Source organism: Symphalangus syndactylus, chromosome 4, assembly GCF_028878055.3.
Source record: "Symphalangus syndactylus isolate Jambi chromosome 4, NHGRI_mSymSyn1-v2.1_pri, whole genome shotgun sequence".
NCBI lineage: Eukaryota > Metazoa > Chordata > Mammalia > Primates > Hylobatidae > Symphalangus > Symphalangus syndactylus.
The window spans coordinates 132,178,983-132,193,218 of record NC_072426.2 but is presented as its reverse complement, the minus strand read 5'-3'; the positions used below and the strand labels follow the sequence as shown (position 1 = coordinate 132,193,218).

General features: G+C 40.5%; 1 protein-coding gene and 1 non-coding gene across 4 annotated transcripts in view; one reads left to right on the top strand and one right to left on the bottom strand.

Moving 5' to 3' along the window:
- Positions 1 to 14,236, bottom strand: part of FNIP2 (folliculin interacting protein 2) — a 136,824-nt gene that overhangs the window by 106,468 nt on the left and 16,120 nt on the right. The gene's annotated exons all lie outside the window — the stretch shown is intronic.
- LOC129481511 (U6 spliceosomal RNA) lies at positions 4,311 to 4,417 on the top strand. The gene has a single exon (XR_008657477.1). It is a non-coding gene; the product is annotated as a U6 spliceosomal RNA (small nuclear RNA).

Genomic DNA, 14,236 nt, shown 5'->3' with positions numbered 1-14,236 from the left:
ATAATTTTTAACATTTGTAATATTGAGATACAACTATCTCACAGAGGAATAAAAAATTCATTCAGGCTACTGTAAATGGCATCATACAAATACATATTATTATTGCCATTAGGGTAATTTTGGAATTACTAAGAGTTATTCATTAATCTGTGTTATAATCACACAAGCCACCAAATGGGATTAAACAAAACAAAGAACATCTGACATTCTTCCAGTTTATAAAGGCATTTCATTGCTTTTGTGTGTGTGTGTGTGTGTGTGTGTGTGTGTGTGTGTGAAGGAGTCTCGCCATTTCATTGCTTTTGTAGAATAATTTATGAACTTACTTTTAAAATGTGCTATCTAAAGACTTAAAACTCCGCTCACTTCATCTTTTCAAACATTGCATGTGCCAGACTCTATTCAGGATGCTGATGATACATGAACCAAACCCCTGCCACCTTTATGAAGTTTACATGATAGTGGCAGAAGAAAATCAATAATTCAGAAAAATATTCAGTATGCCACAACAAATGGTGAGTGCTACAGCAGAAGATGAAGCAGGGGAAAGGTAAGCAATAGGGAATATTCAGTGGGAGGGAAACTTACCTAATTATCCATCTCTTATATGGAGAGTAAAGACTTGGATTAAGAAAAAATCTAGAAGGGCCAGGTGTGGTAGCTCATGCCTGGAATCCCAGCACTTTGGGAGGCCGAGGTGGGAGGATCACTTGAGTTTAAGAGTTTGAGACCTGCCTAGGAAACATAGCAAGACCCTGTCTCTATAAGAAATTTAAAAGTAATCAGGCATGGTGATGCATGTGTGTAATGCTAACTACTTGAGAAGCTGGGGTGGGAGGATCACTTGAGCCCAGGAGTTTGAGGCTGTGGTGAACTATAATCACACCACTGCACTTTGGCTTGAGTGACAGGGCAAGACCCTATCTCTAAAAAACAACAAAAAAAACTTAAACAAAAACAAAAAAACCTAGAAGCCTTGGTCTTTTAAAGGCTGTCAGTGTAAATAGTTGTAAACAGGATAAAGAGGAAAATGAAATTAGTGTGCCAACAGTCTCAAAGCAGATGTGGTGATGGAGTAACAGGTCTCCCAGTGGTGTGGCAGAAGGTCTTGCCAGAAGGCCTTCTCTTCTCTCAACACTAGTGATAGGAAGGCTGGGCAAGAAGTTTTCTCTGGAGCCTGTGGCACTCCTGGCTCCCTCTTGACTCCTGCCAATGGAGAGATGGCAGCTTCCATCACAAATTCCACTGCTACCACCCTAATCCAAGCCTGGTGGACTTGGGGTTTTTTTGTTTGTTTTGTTTTGTTTTGAGACAGGGTCTTGCTCTGTCACCCAGGCTAGAGTGCAGTGGCAAGATCACGCCTCACTGCAGCCTCGACCTCTAGGCTCGAACAATCCTCCCACCTCAGCCTCCTGAGTAGCTGGGACTACAGGCATGCGCCACCATACCTGGCTAATGTTTGTGTTTTTTGTAGAGACGGGGTCTCACCATGTTGCCCAGGCTAGTCTCAAACTCCTGGGCTCAAACAGTCTGCCCGTCTCAGCCTCCCAAAGCGCTAAGATTATAGGTATGAGCCACCATGCCCAGCAAAGCCCAGTGTCTTGCCAAGACTACCGTAATAGCCTTCATACTGGTATCCTACTCATTCTTAGCCTGCTACAAATCCATTCAATGGAAGTCAATGTATATAACGGAATAACAAAGTTAACAAGAATTACTAAAGGAAATCTATGTAGAGGTTAAGTTAGTGACAGTTCTCCTTCAGTTTTGGTTTGACAGGCAAAAATAGTGATACCCACCCAAAATATAGCTAAAATTAAAGGTTTCTCATGCAATACATTCATCGCTGGTAAATTAAGTCAGAAAGACTCTTAAAGTGCTCTAAGAGTTCTAATAGCCCCAATGACTAAGAAAGCTGCTTGGGAGTTGACAAAAATCAATTTAGGAGAAGAGAAAGCTGGGAAATGAAAGACTGGGAAAGGATATTCAGCTCTGAATCAGCAGACTCTCATTTCTCTGAGTCAGTTCCTCATGATCAGGCTGAGTACGAGGAACTCAGGAGACGCCAGCCACCAGCACATAGTCACTGTCAGCAGGGTCCCTGCTGAGAGAGGGTGTCATACCAGGGAACAGAACCTTGGACGAGAAGGCAAGAGCTAAGTCTAGTTCTGGCCTAGTCATCCACTACCTATGTGACTTTGGGGAAAGACACTAGACTCTCTGGGTCTCAGTTTCCTTAACTATAAATAGACAACAATTGTTGGAGATGTTAAATGTGAGCATTTGAAAGCCCCTTTGAAAAACTATAAAATTCTAGACAAATGCAATGTGTTAATTTTTATATACACAAGCCCAAAAGTACTCACTGTCCTATTTGAGTTGCTAAGCTCATAGATGATTGCGTTGTATTTATACAACATGAAGCCAAGATAAATAACTTTGGCCACAATGATACCTGGCAAATAATGATTTTACCCAAGAAGGTCAACAACCTTCCCACCCCATCTTCCCTCCCCCCAAAACATAGCCAATTCTCTGGAAGCGCCAGGCAATTAAACACTCTGAGATAGACTCATCACAAAGTTCCTTGGGAACAATAAGCTCTAGAACAAATTAGCGCAACAGTTAGAAAATTATATCTGTGAAACAATTATCTTTCAAATTAATATAAGGTATTCTCTCTTCCACTCATAAATCCCCTTTCAACACCCCACATATCCTCAGTCACATCAATTTCCCCTTCTAAAGTACCCCTCATTTAACTTTACAAGCTGAATCCTCTAAGTTCTTTTAGGACCCAAACCAAGGGCCATTTGCTCTATAAAAACTTCCCAGATGGTCCCTTTCTGAAAACGTTTCAATATTTGTAATAGGAAGACAGAATGGACTCTATAAACAATGCCTCTGAAGGATTCTCTACCTTTCTTGTAGCTCAGAACCTCCCCAACTACAACCATGGTTCAACTTTCCCCTTGACTATACCTTGGAACAACAGTCACTGTGTCTACACATTGCCACCAACCACGGCTTAGGGCAGCGGTCCCCAACCTTTTCCGGGACCAGGGACTAGCTTCATGGAAGACAATTTTTCCATGGACTGGGGGTGGGGGATGGTATCGGGATGACAACTGTTGCACCTCAGGTCATCGGGTGTTCGATTCTCATTAGGTGCGCGCAACCTAGATCACTCACATGCGCAGTTCACGATAGCGTTCGTGCTCCTGTGAGAATCTAATGCCGTTGCTGATCTGACAGGAGGCGGAGTTCAGGTGGTAACATCAGCAATGGGGATCAGCTGTAAATACAGATGAAGCTTCGTTCGCTTGCCGGCTGCTCTGTGTGGCTGGTCTGTGGCTTAGGAGTTGCAGACCCCTGGTTTAGGGAAGAATACCTGCAAGCCATGCACAATTCCCATAACAGAACATGTGTGGAAGTGGTGTTTCCTCAAGTAACTTTGGATCTGCGATTTTTAATAAATAATTTTCAAAGTTTAGTGCTTTAGCTGCTATTATAAAGGTATTGATCTCTCTTTACATCTCATCAGATACATCAGAATATAGATGCCAGTTAGGAATTCCTGAGCCAGAGGATGAACTTCGAGGACATGCACCACACCTTTAATTTCTTTTGTGTTTTGCTTGTGCAGTTAATACTAACACTGAGCAGAGAGCAGGCAGTTAGTTAGTAAGTGGTTCTTAAACTAGCTCCTTTTAAGTGAACCTCTTTTCTGTCATATTTACTAAGTCTGCCTTGCAAATAGCTGTTCACCTAAGTTCTGAAAATAGTCACTCTCTCAGGGACAACAAAACCTCATTATACCATGGCTCGATGTGACATAGATTCAAATGCTCCTTTGAGAAAGAACTGCACATTTAAAAATATTACTGCATTTGATTAGTCCAAAATCCAAGCTAATGCTAACCCTGATACCAATTCTTAAAGGGATTCAGTTATATTCCATCCAGTAGAACTGTCATAAATGTTGACTTCATTTATGATAGAAGAATTTCCAAGGAAAATGAATAAGCTTCTCATAGCAGAGGGGTGTTTAGTACTTATGACAGTAATCCTTTTATTTATAAGGGATACATTCAGGTATACTAACAACTTCGAGAGGATTAATGTAACTGGACCCAAGAATTTTCTTTAGAAGTATATCATTTAATACAATCATTTTCAAATTATTCAATGGAAATCCAAAAAATAACTCAAAGAGACAGTGCTGTTCAACAGAAAGATAATATAAGCCACAAATATAATTTTAAATGTTCTAGTACCCATATTTAAAACTGCAATAAGAAACACGTGAAGTGCTCGCTTTGGCAGCACATGTACTAAAATTGGAACGAAACAGAGAAGATTAGCAGGGCCCCTGCACAAGGACGACACGCAAATTCATGAAGTGTTCCATATTTTTTTAATACCTAGGTGACGGGTTGATAGGTGCAGCAAACCATCATGGCACACGTTCACCTATGAACAAACCTGCACATCCTGCATATGTACCCTAGAACTTAAAAGACATAAAAGCAAAACACATGTGAGGGCTGGATGCGGTGGCTCACACCTGTGATCCCAGTACTTTGGGAGGCCGAGGCTCACTTGGGAGGATCACTTGAGTTCAGGAGTTCAAGACCAGCCTGGGCAACATAGGGAGACCCTGTGTTTAAATTAGCCTGGCATGATGGCACACTTGTAGTCCCAGCTGCTTGGGAGGCTGAGGCAGGAGGATTGCTTGAGCCCGGGAGGTCAAGGCTGCAGTGAGCCATGATTACACCACTGCACTCCAGCCTGGGTCACAGAGCAGGACCCACAAACAAAAAACAAGTGAAATGAATTTTAGTATTTTGTTTAATCCAACATATACAAAATCTTAATTCAACATGTTATCAATATTAAAAATTATTAACTTTCTCACAGAATATTTCACATTCTTTATTTCATTCTAGGTCTTCAAAATCCAATGTGAATTTTATATTTAGAGAATGTCTCAATTCAGGCTAGCCACATTTCAAGGGCCAACTAGACATGTGGCTGGTGTTTACTGAGCTGGGCAGCATAGTTCTAGACAACTCTTCACATTAATGATAATAGTAGGGTACAAGTATGATTTGCCTCTGTTCCATTTACAAACCCCATCACAGCAACCAATAGAAGGGGTATGAAACCTAAACCAGTGGCCAATAGGAAAGCTTGGAAAGCTGGAATCTGAGGGTCCAGAATTGTCAGTGAAACTTCAAAGACAGTCAGGAGGAAGCTGACCTAGCTCCACAACCCCCATGCAAACAGAACTGAGAGGAATCATTACCTCTATTTACCAAACCATAAGTATGCTCATTCGCCAGTCTTAAATGTCATAATAATGAAAATCACATGATAAGGGAACTGAAAACTGAAGAATTATGAGATAACAAAGACAACTCTGGAAGTAAAACATCCATCAAACTCTGTAGAACAAAAAGCATCTTATAGCAATTAGTCAAACTAGAACAACTCTTGACTATTCACTCCTGTCCTCCCCTCCTCTCCAAAAACCTAATCAGTAAACAAATCTTGATTCTTTCTCTACATCTTTCCATGGTAAAATGCTGTGGGTCCTGTAACTGAAAAAGTACACTGTATTCTGTGTAGTCAAGAGCCTGCCACTCATGTGATACTTTGCATAGGCCTCTTTATACCTGCTTTCACATCTGGACATTTCGGATTCCTAGATCATGTCTCAGGGTTCTTGGAATTTCTGGAAATTTGCACAGACAGCTGCACCTTGTAGGCACACTCCAATTGTCTTTATCAGCACTCTGGGTCCTCTGACCCAGAGTATCCCTATATCACCCCCTAGAGCTCAAAGTTCCCATGAATGGTCTATCCAAAAACAAATGTGATGTTCTCTGCCTTCGTTAATTGCCTTCATTTCTACCTTCCCCTATTTTCCAGCAAGACTTTGACTATACCCTCTGATCCTTGCAGCTGTAATTATTCCCTGCAGGCCTGCCCTCTGACTTCATACAATCTTCCAGTCCCTTGATAACTTCCTTTATCAAACCCATCCTGACTTCACCTTTTATCTTTCAAGGCCAATAAGTCATCACTTTAATTCCCTACCTCATTCTATCCTTCAATCGGACTGGCCTCCAAAACTCATTCTAGGATGAAGCCACCCATTTACCTTCTCCATTCTAAGACTGCGGCGTGCTGCAGGGGGCTTCTACTGTGCAGCCCATGCTCATTCTGTGAAGCAGTTATGTTCTATGAAGTCACCATGAACACTGAATTAGTGAATACCAAACCACTGCTTCTAGGGGGAAATAAAGGGTTAGGTTCCTGAAAGCCTCTGATTACAACATTTTCATCAACAGATTAATACATACCTTGGTTTATAGTGTATATGTGTTTCTGTTTAAAGATACCCTATTTAATGCATATTGTTGCTTCATTAATGCTGAACTCACAGCCAACAGCACTATTAACTCATGCCTGAACAAAGCTTACCTAAATACACTGTCTTTATAATGCACGTCACAGCTTCTTACAGTAGGACCACTAGACAGCACTCCAGCACTATACGTGGGGGCTAAACAGTGACATTACCAAGAAGCAGCAAAAAAAAAAAAAAAAAAAAAGCATTAAATTCACTGTGAAAAGGACACTTGTTTACGGAAGAGCTGACACACGACAGCAGAGGGTTACCCTGTTTTACTTCAGCTGGGTACATGCGTGTAAAGTGACTCATATTTTGCCACTCTGCATATGTCCGTGAGTGACCATGAAAGTGCTGAGAGTATTGATTTGGGGGTTACAATTTTTGGTAAGTAGGTGAATTTACTAATAAGGAATCTGCAAATAATGAGGACTGTACTTAGCACCTGATGTGTGTGTGTGTGTGTGTGTGTGTGTGTGTGTGTGTGTGTGTTGAGACAGCGTCTTGCTCTGTCTCCCAGGCTAGAGTGCAGTGGTGCAGTCATGGCTCACTGTAGCTTCAACCTCCTAGGCTCGAGCAATCCTCCTGCCTCAGCTTCCCAAGTAGCTGGGACCACAGGTATGCACCACTATGCCTGGCTAATTTCTCCAGATCACCATTCTCTGGATCTCATTGTCTGTTATCCCCTAAGGACAGTGTTCCTGACACCAGCTGCCCCTACCACCATGTTTTACCTATTTTCAAGCCTTCTATATATGTCATGCTTGCACTCGAAATTACTGATGTATATAACCCTCAGACTGCAGAATGCCGAATGTAGAGAACACACAGGAAATGAAACACAGAGGGCATTACTGACATTCTTATCAGACCGTCTGGGCAGGGAGGCATTATCCTCTGTTTTGGCATTCCAAAATAGAATTTCTTGCACATCAACAGTGGCTGGCTGTAACTGGTAAAATTTCTGGTATTACAAACATACCAACATGAAAACTCTCTTAGGATTCTCAGTGCAGGCTGGGTGCAGTGGCTCACGCCTGTAATCCCAGCACTTTGGAAGGCCGAGGCAAGTGGATCACTTGAGGTCAGGAGTTCGAGACCAGCCTGGCCAACATGGAGAAACCCCTACTAAAAATACAAAACTTAGCCCCGGGCATGGTGGCAGGTGCCTGTAATCCTAGCTACTCAGGAGGCTGAGGCAGGAGAATCACTTGAACCTGGGAGGTGGAGGTTGCAGTGAGCCGAGATCACGCCATTGCACTCCAGCCTGGGTGACAGAGCAAGACTCTGTCTCAAAAAGAAAAAAAAAAAAAGGATTCTCAGTGCAGAACGAACATCTAAAGACTAGAGTGTCTGTAGGCACTAAAAATAAAAATGAAGTTATAGAGGGGATTGGAAGCAAAACTGCCTGAAAATGTTGAGGGAGAAATCACAAATTCCTATCAGAAAATTCCACCTTCTCCTTTATTGCTACCCCCTCCTCCACCTACCTCGTTACCCTCACCCCTCTCTCTCCATTCCATTAAATTAGGGTAGGTTGGTAGGTTTTCAGAAAACTGTTTAATTCTAATCATGACAGCCTGGCATTTATTTTGGGAAAATCACCTGCAAACAAAATGGAAAGACAAGAATTTAAAAATTCTGAGCACAAATATAAAAACAACTTTAAAATGTGTATTTAGCATCTAACTCTCCAAATAAAAAGATACAAATCCAAGAAAGTGCTAAGTGAAAATTAAAGGTATATACTACTAAGCTTAGACACCTAAGTCATCTAACAAACCTTTATTGATCACTTTTATTATTTTATTTTACACTGTATTATAGAGACAGGGTCTATATCACCCAGGCTGGAGTGCAGTGGTGCGATCACAGATCACTGCAGCTTGGAACTCCTGGGATCAAGTGATCCTCCCACCTCAGCCTCCTTAGTGGCTAGAATTACAGGCATGCATCACTATGCCCAACTGATTTTTAAAATTTTTTGGAGATAGAATCTCATTATGTGGCTGGTCCCAAACTCCTGGCCTCAAGTGATCCTCCTGCCTCACCTCCCAAAATGCTGGGATCACAGGCGTGAGCCACCATGCCCAGCCTACTAAGCACTTCTGTAAGGTCTCCTTATGCCCATTTTTTGGTATACAGGTTGAGTATCCTTTATCTGAACCAAAATATTTATAAGAGTAATGGCTATAAGTTAACCTGGTTTTTATAGAATGGCCAGGATTTATTAATAGGATATTATTAACAGGATCCTATAGTTTAGTATAGGATTCATTAATGTATTTACAAATATTCCAAAATCTGAAAAAATTCCAAATCCCTTGAGGGATCAGAAGTGTTTCCGATTTGGCGATTTTTCAGATTTTGGAATATTTGTATATACATTATGAGATATCTTGGGGATAGGGCCCAGGTCTCAACATAAAATCACTTATGTTTCTTTCATATACACCTTATATATACATAGCCGGAAAGTAATTTTATATAATATTTTTAATAATTTTGCATATGAAGCAAAGTTTTGATTGTGTTGGGACCGTGACCCATAAGGTCAGGTGTGGAATTTCCTGCTTGACGTGTCATGTCAATGCTCAAAAGTTACTCCCTAGTATCACTCTTGTACTACTCCAAACCTTTAATGGCTTTAAACAACAGAATCACAGCAGCAGCAAACCCCTCTCCCCTTTTCCCTTGGGTAAGGCATTATTTCACCTAGAACACATCCACCACTGCCAGGACTTAATCAGGCCACCACAACCCTTGGAGTTGGAAAAAATGGATTCTCATTGCATTTACTCAGAAACTACTCCAATTTTGGAGCATTTCAGATTTTTGGATTAGGAATACTTAATCTGTACTGTTAGCTCCTGTTACACATGTTATAACAGAAGAATAGGGAGCAAACCTCCATGAACCGAACTCTTCAAGGGCAGGGTGTTATCTTATTCATTCTTGTACTCTAACAATGCTTTGTACCTAGAATATGCAAAATGTCAACAGATGCTTTTGAATGAACATTTACTATTGAGCATCCTATAAATTCATTTGTAAGTTTACTTTTAGAGCTCAGAGCACACATCAGAAACATCATTATAAAGGGCAGTCAGAGTACCTGGCCATCCTATAAAAACCAGGTTAACTTATAGCCATTATTCTAATAAATAAATGAACTGTCCTTCATAACATAATATCTTAGGTATGAAAAAATGCGTTCTGAGTGGTAAAAGCCTGTGATTTCACACACACACACACACACACACACACACACACACACACACACACACTGCTTTTAGAGGCTCTGAGGTTGGAGGGTGAAGGGTAGAAGAGCTCAGCTGTGAAAGTAGCTTGGGATCAGGTGATCTTTGTGTTTCACTACTGCCCCTTGAAAATCTGATGGATTCTACAACAATTATTTGCTAGTATCACTCTTGTACTACCCTCCAAACCTTTAATGACTTTAAACAAAATAATCACAGCAGCACAGCAAACCCCTTCTCCCCTTTTCCTTTAGGTAAGGCATTATTTCACCTAGAACACATCCACCACTGCCAGGACCTAACCAGGCCACAACCCCTGGAGTTGGAAAAAATGGACTCTCATTACTTTTAGTCAGAAACTATCCTGCTCTCTCATAAGCTTTTCCTTTTACATTGTTTTTAGTTTTTACTCTTGCCTAAAGATGAAGCACGGAAGGTAAGGAGTCAAGTGGCTTCCACTGCTAGATTATGGCCACAGCACAACTGATGACCAACAAAACAAAGTGCCAGGAAATCCTGTGAGTGTGCCTTTAGAGAGCTGGGGAGCAGGAGGCTACAGCAGTTGTTAGATTAAATCTAGACTTGTGGTCAATGTTAACCTGCAAGTTCCTTATGAGTCCAGCCTTTTCTATGTGGAACCTACTTTAACTTTTTCTTAAAGAATACAGCAACTTTTCAAGAGGCCTGTCCATATGTACGGCTTCTCTCCCAAAGGGGATAAACAACATGAAGCAATCATGTGTTACAACTCCAGAAGCTGCCATAAAGCAACCTAGGTTAAACTTCCCTATTAGCTCCCTTCTCCTAAAATTACCCATCAAAAACCCCAAATAAAAGGCAAAAAGATCATCACAAAAAGAAAGAAAAGCGGAGGTTAAACACATAAGATGATAGCATGAGCTAAGCGGGCCTTTGCTAATTGATTTATTCAGACATTTGTCTTGTGCCTATACATGCCAAGTGCTTATATTGCAAAGTGAATACAGATTCGGCATGGTCATCCCTGTCCTCAGAGGGGAGCAGTAAGTTATGCACAGGCAATTACACTCCAGGGGGACAGAGTGCTCAGCGCAATGAGTCTGTGAAAGAGCAGATTATCGGCAAAGGCTTCTAGGAATCAGAGTACTTACTACGCGCCCAGCACAGTTGTAACTGCAAGAACCACCTACTTCAATCTCATACCACCACCATGAGGTGGTTACTATTATTCCCAACATACCAAAGAGAAAACGGCAGCATAGCACGGCATGGTTAAGCAACTTGTTCAAGACCATACGGCTATTAAGTGATAGTGTCAGGATTCGAAACCTGAAGTCCAATTCCAAGCCCACTCCCGCTCTTAATCACCACACTAGTTAGGAGTGTGAGTCAGGTTAAAGGAGGAAAGGAGGAGCCAAGTTCCAAACAAAGAAATCTTCATAAAGAGAAAACTCAAGATTGTTTGAGGAACTGAGACAAATTCGCTTTGACTGGACTTAAGAGTATGAAGGGAGGAGCAAAGAGAAATGAGGCAGGGCCGCCACACGAAAGAGGCTGGACTTGATTTTCAGAGTTACATAGTCTACGTCTCAGTCCCTCAATGCCAGAAAGAAGCAAAAGTCTAATGAAAATAACAAAAAGGTCCAACAACATGCCAGAGAATATAGTTGTGTGATAATTAAGAATCATGAAGATGTACTTTAGCTATAAATTCATAACATTTTTTTAACTACACAACAAGGGAACTTGCCATACTCATAGGACTAAAAATTGGCTGAGGTGTGATGCAGGAATCAAAAGGTCTGCGTCCCACATCTTGGCCTATCCATATGGGTAACTAGCTCTGTAGCCTTGGTGAGTGAGCCTTTTCCTATTCTATAAAATAAATATAACTGCTTTGGGAAATAAAACTCATGTAAATATCAAGTTTACAGTTAAGTTCCTTTTATCACTTATACTTTGAAATACTGGTCTTTGGCACAGAGCAGCACGTTTAACCAGTAAGCACCTCTCTCCCACCACAATTTTTAGAAAAGAAAACTATGGGAGAAACTGGTTTGTACAACATGTAATTCCCAACTTCGGCATCCTAAACCTCCAAAATGCATAGCTCATTTCTGCTTTGAAATCCCCACTACATTTCATTGGCTAAACAAATCTTCGTCTTTGCCAAGGAAAAGAAATGATTCCATTAAAAAGATCTCTGGTTAACTGCACTCATGCAGGCTGAAAATACTCTGAACTTTCTCAACAACAGCTAAATCCAAGTTCCTCCCCTCCTAGACTCTGGGAAATGGATCAGTTACCTGAAGTCATGGATCCTTCTGTCCCAAGTGTAAAATTCAAAAATCACAGACTTAGAGATTAAAAAAAAAAAAAAAAAGCTGAGACCCCCCCAAAGCAATACAGACTCTGAAGATAATCTCTCTCACTACTGTTTCCTATCCCCACCCCTGCTAAGAAATTACTTCATCTTAGTAAATTAAAGTGGCAAATTAAAAATATAGCATCATGAAGAGAGAATCACAAAAAATTCATAAGGACAAAGAAACCCTACATAAAAATTGCAATGCCTTTGACTCTGGTTAATTTGTCACTATTGTCTTTAGAAAACAGGGAACAAAAATCTCACAGAATAAAGAAGTTTGCAAAGGCTGACTGCAGGCACCTTTTCCCAAACCGAGCTGTTTTTTTTTTGAAAATAAAAACCACTGTCAACTCTCATTACCATATGAGGACAGGCACAATTTATAGTTGAAATAATTATTTTCAAGTCCTGGGTTTGTTCATTTATTTCAGAACTGACATTCACAAAAATGCAAACGGAAGGAATGAGCTTCTGGCAGCTCCTTGAAGCTGTAATAGCATATGACCTGTGCACTAGTAAATCTAGTTTTCTTTTTTTAACTCTGGCCATGAGACACCAAAATAAATATTCTTTTATTCATCTGAATCTCCTGTGCAATTAACGTTTTTACTATATGAACTGCATTAGTACACAGGTATTTGGTGACTTGTTTTTATGAAGATAAAACAGCATGAAGCCAGTAGAATATTTATCTTGGACACGGAAATGGATCAGGTCCAGAAAACAAAAGGACAGATAAGCATTTCTCTGGAAGGAGAAATATAAACAGAGTGGTCTTTTCAGCAGTAAGTGTGAAGATTGAACTTAACATTTTCATAATTAATCCAAACGAGGGACTGGTCATAGATAGGGGCCATCCATCCCTGTAGATGATGGCACCAATAGTTTTTCACCAGGTAAGTCCCAAGTAAAGGGAATAAACAGTAAGATCTTTCAAGGTTCTAGGAACAGATAAATGGCAAATGAGTTTCAGTCCAGGCAAAGGTCAGATTGGTTTAGGCAAAAAAGACCTTCAAACTATTCTTATGACAGACCCTAAACTCTAAGTTTTGTTCCACAGAAAGAATTTACTAAAGAGAGACGTCAGCTGGGAAGAGGGGAGGAGCCAACAAAATGCTGAGTAAATCAGATATGACCTCAGAAACAAAATGAAAATTACTTTGCCTTCATATGTAAAACAGTGTATTTTTAATAAAATACCCCATACATTTCTTGGCAATGAATTTCAGAACCCTAAACTGGAACTGGTATAGAAAATTAAACAATCTATAGAGGAGAATCTCTGAAGTTAAAAAAAAAAAAAAAATCTGCTGCATTAAAACACACACACAAAAAAAAAAAAAAAAAAGAAGAAAAAGAAAAAAGAAAGAACCCTGTAACTGGAAAGAAAAAAATGGAGTAAATACAGTTAAGAAGCATGGGTAGGGCTGGGCGTGGGACCTCACGCCTGTAATTCTACCACTTTGAGAGGCCAAGATGGGAGGATTGCTTGAGCACAGGAGTTCAAGACCAGCCTGGTCAATATAGCAAGACCTCATCTCTTATTAAATTTAAAATTAAAGAAAGAATGAATCATGGGTAGGATAAACATATTTATTAAATTCTGAAATAATGGAGATGTTCTTAAAACTTCAAATTTGGAGACAAATTTATGTTTAAAAAAAGAGAGGGGCCAGGCGCAGTGGCTCACGCCTGTAATCCCAGCACTTTGGGAGGCTGAGGTGGGCGGATCACGAGGTCAAGAGATCGAGACCATCCTGGTCAACATGATGAAACCCCGTCTCTACTAAAAAATACAAAAATTAGCTGGGCATGGTGGCACGTGCTTGTAGTCCCATCTACTCGGGAGGCTGAGGCAGGAGAATCTCTTGAACCCGGGAGGTGAGGTTGCCATGAGTTGAGATCGCGCCACTGCATTCCAGCCTGGCAACAGAGCAAGACTCTGGCTCAAAAAAAAAGAGGAACTTTATATACTGGCTAATAAATTCACATATTTTTAAGTACTGGTAGTAGCTGAAAACAATGCAGGTTCAAATAAACGTATTTAAACAAGCTCCTACTAATGTACTGTACTTAGTATTATGCTATACACTACAGGGACATACATACAATGTTGCTGAAAAGGTATAATCTGGTAAAGTATTTGGATAAATAAAAAACAGCTAGTAGAATGTGGTAACTGCCATATAAGAAGAATTAGAGCAGGGATCC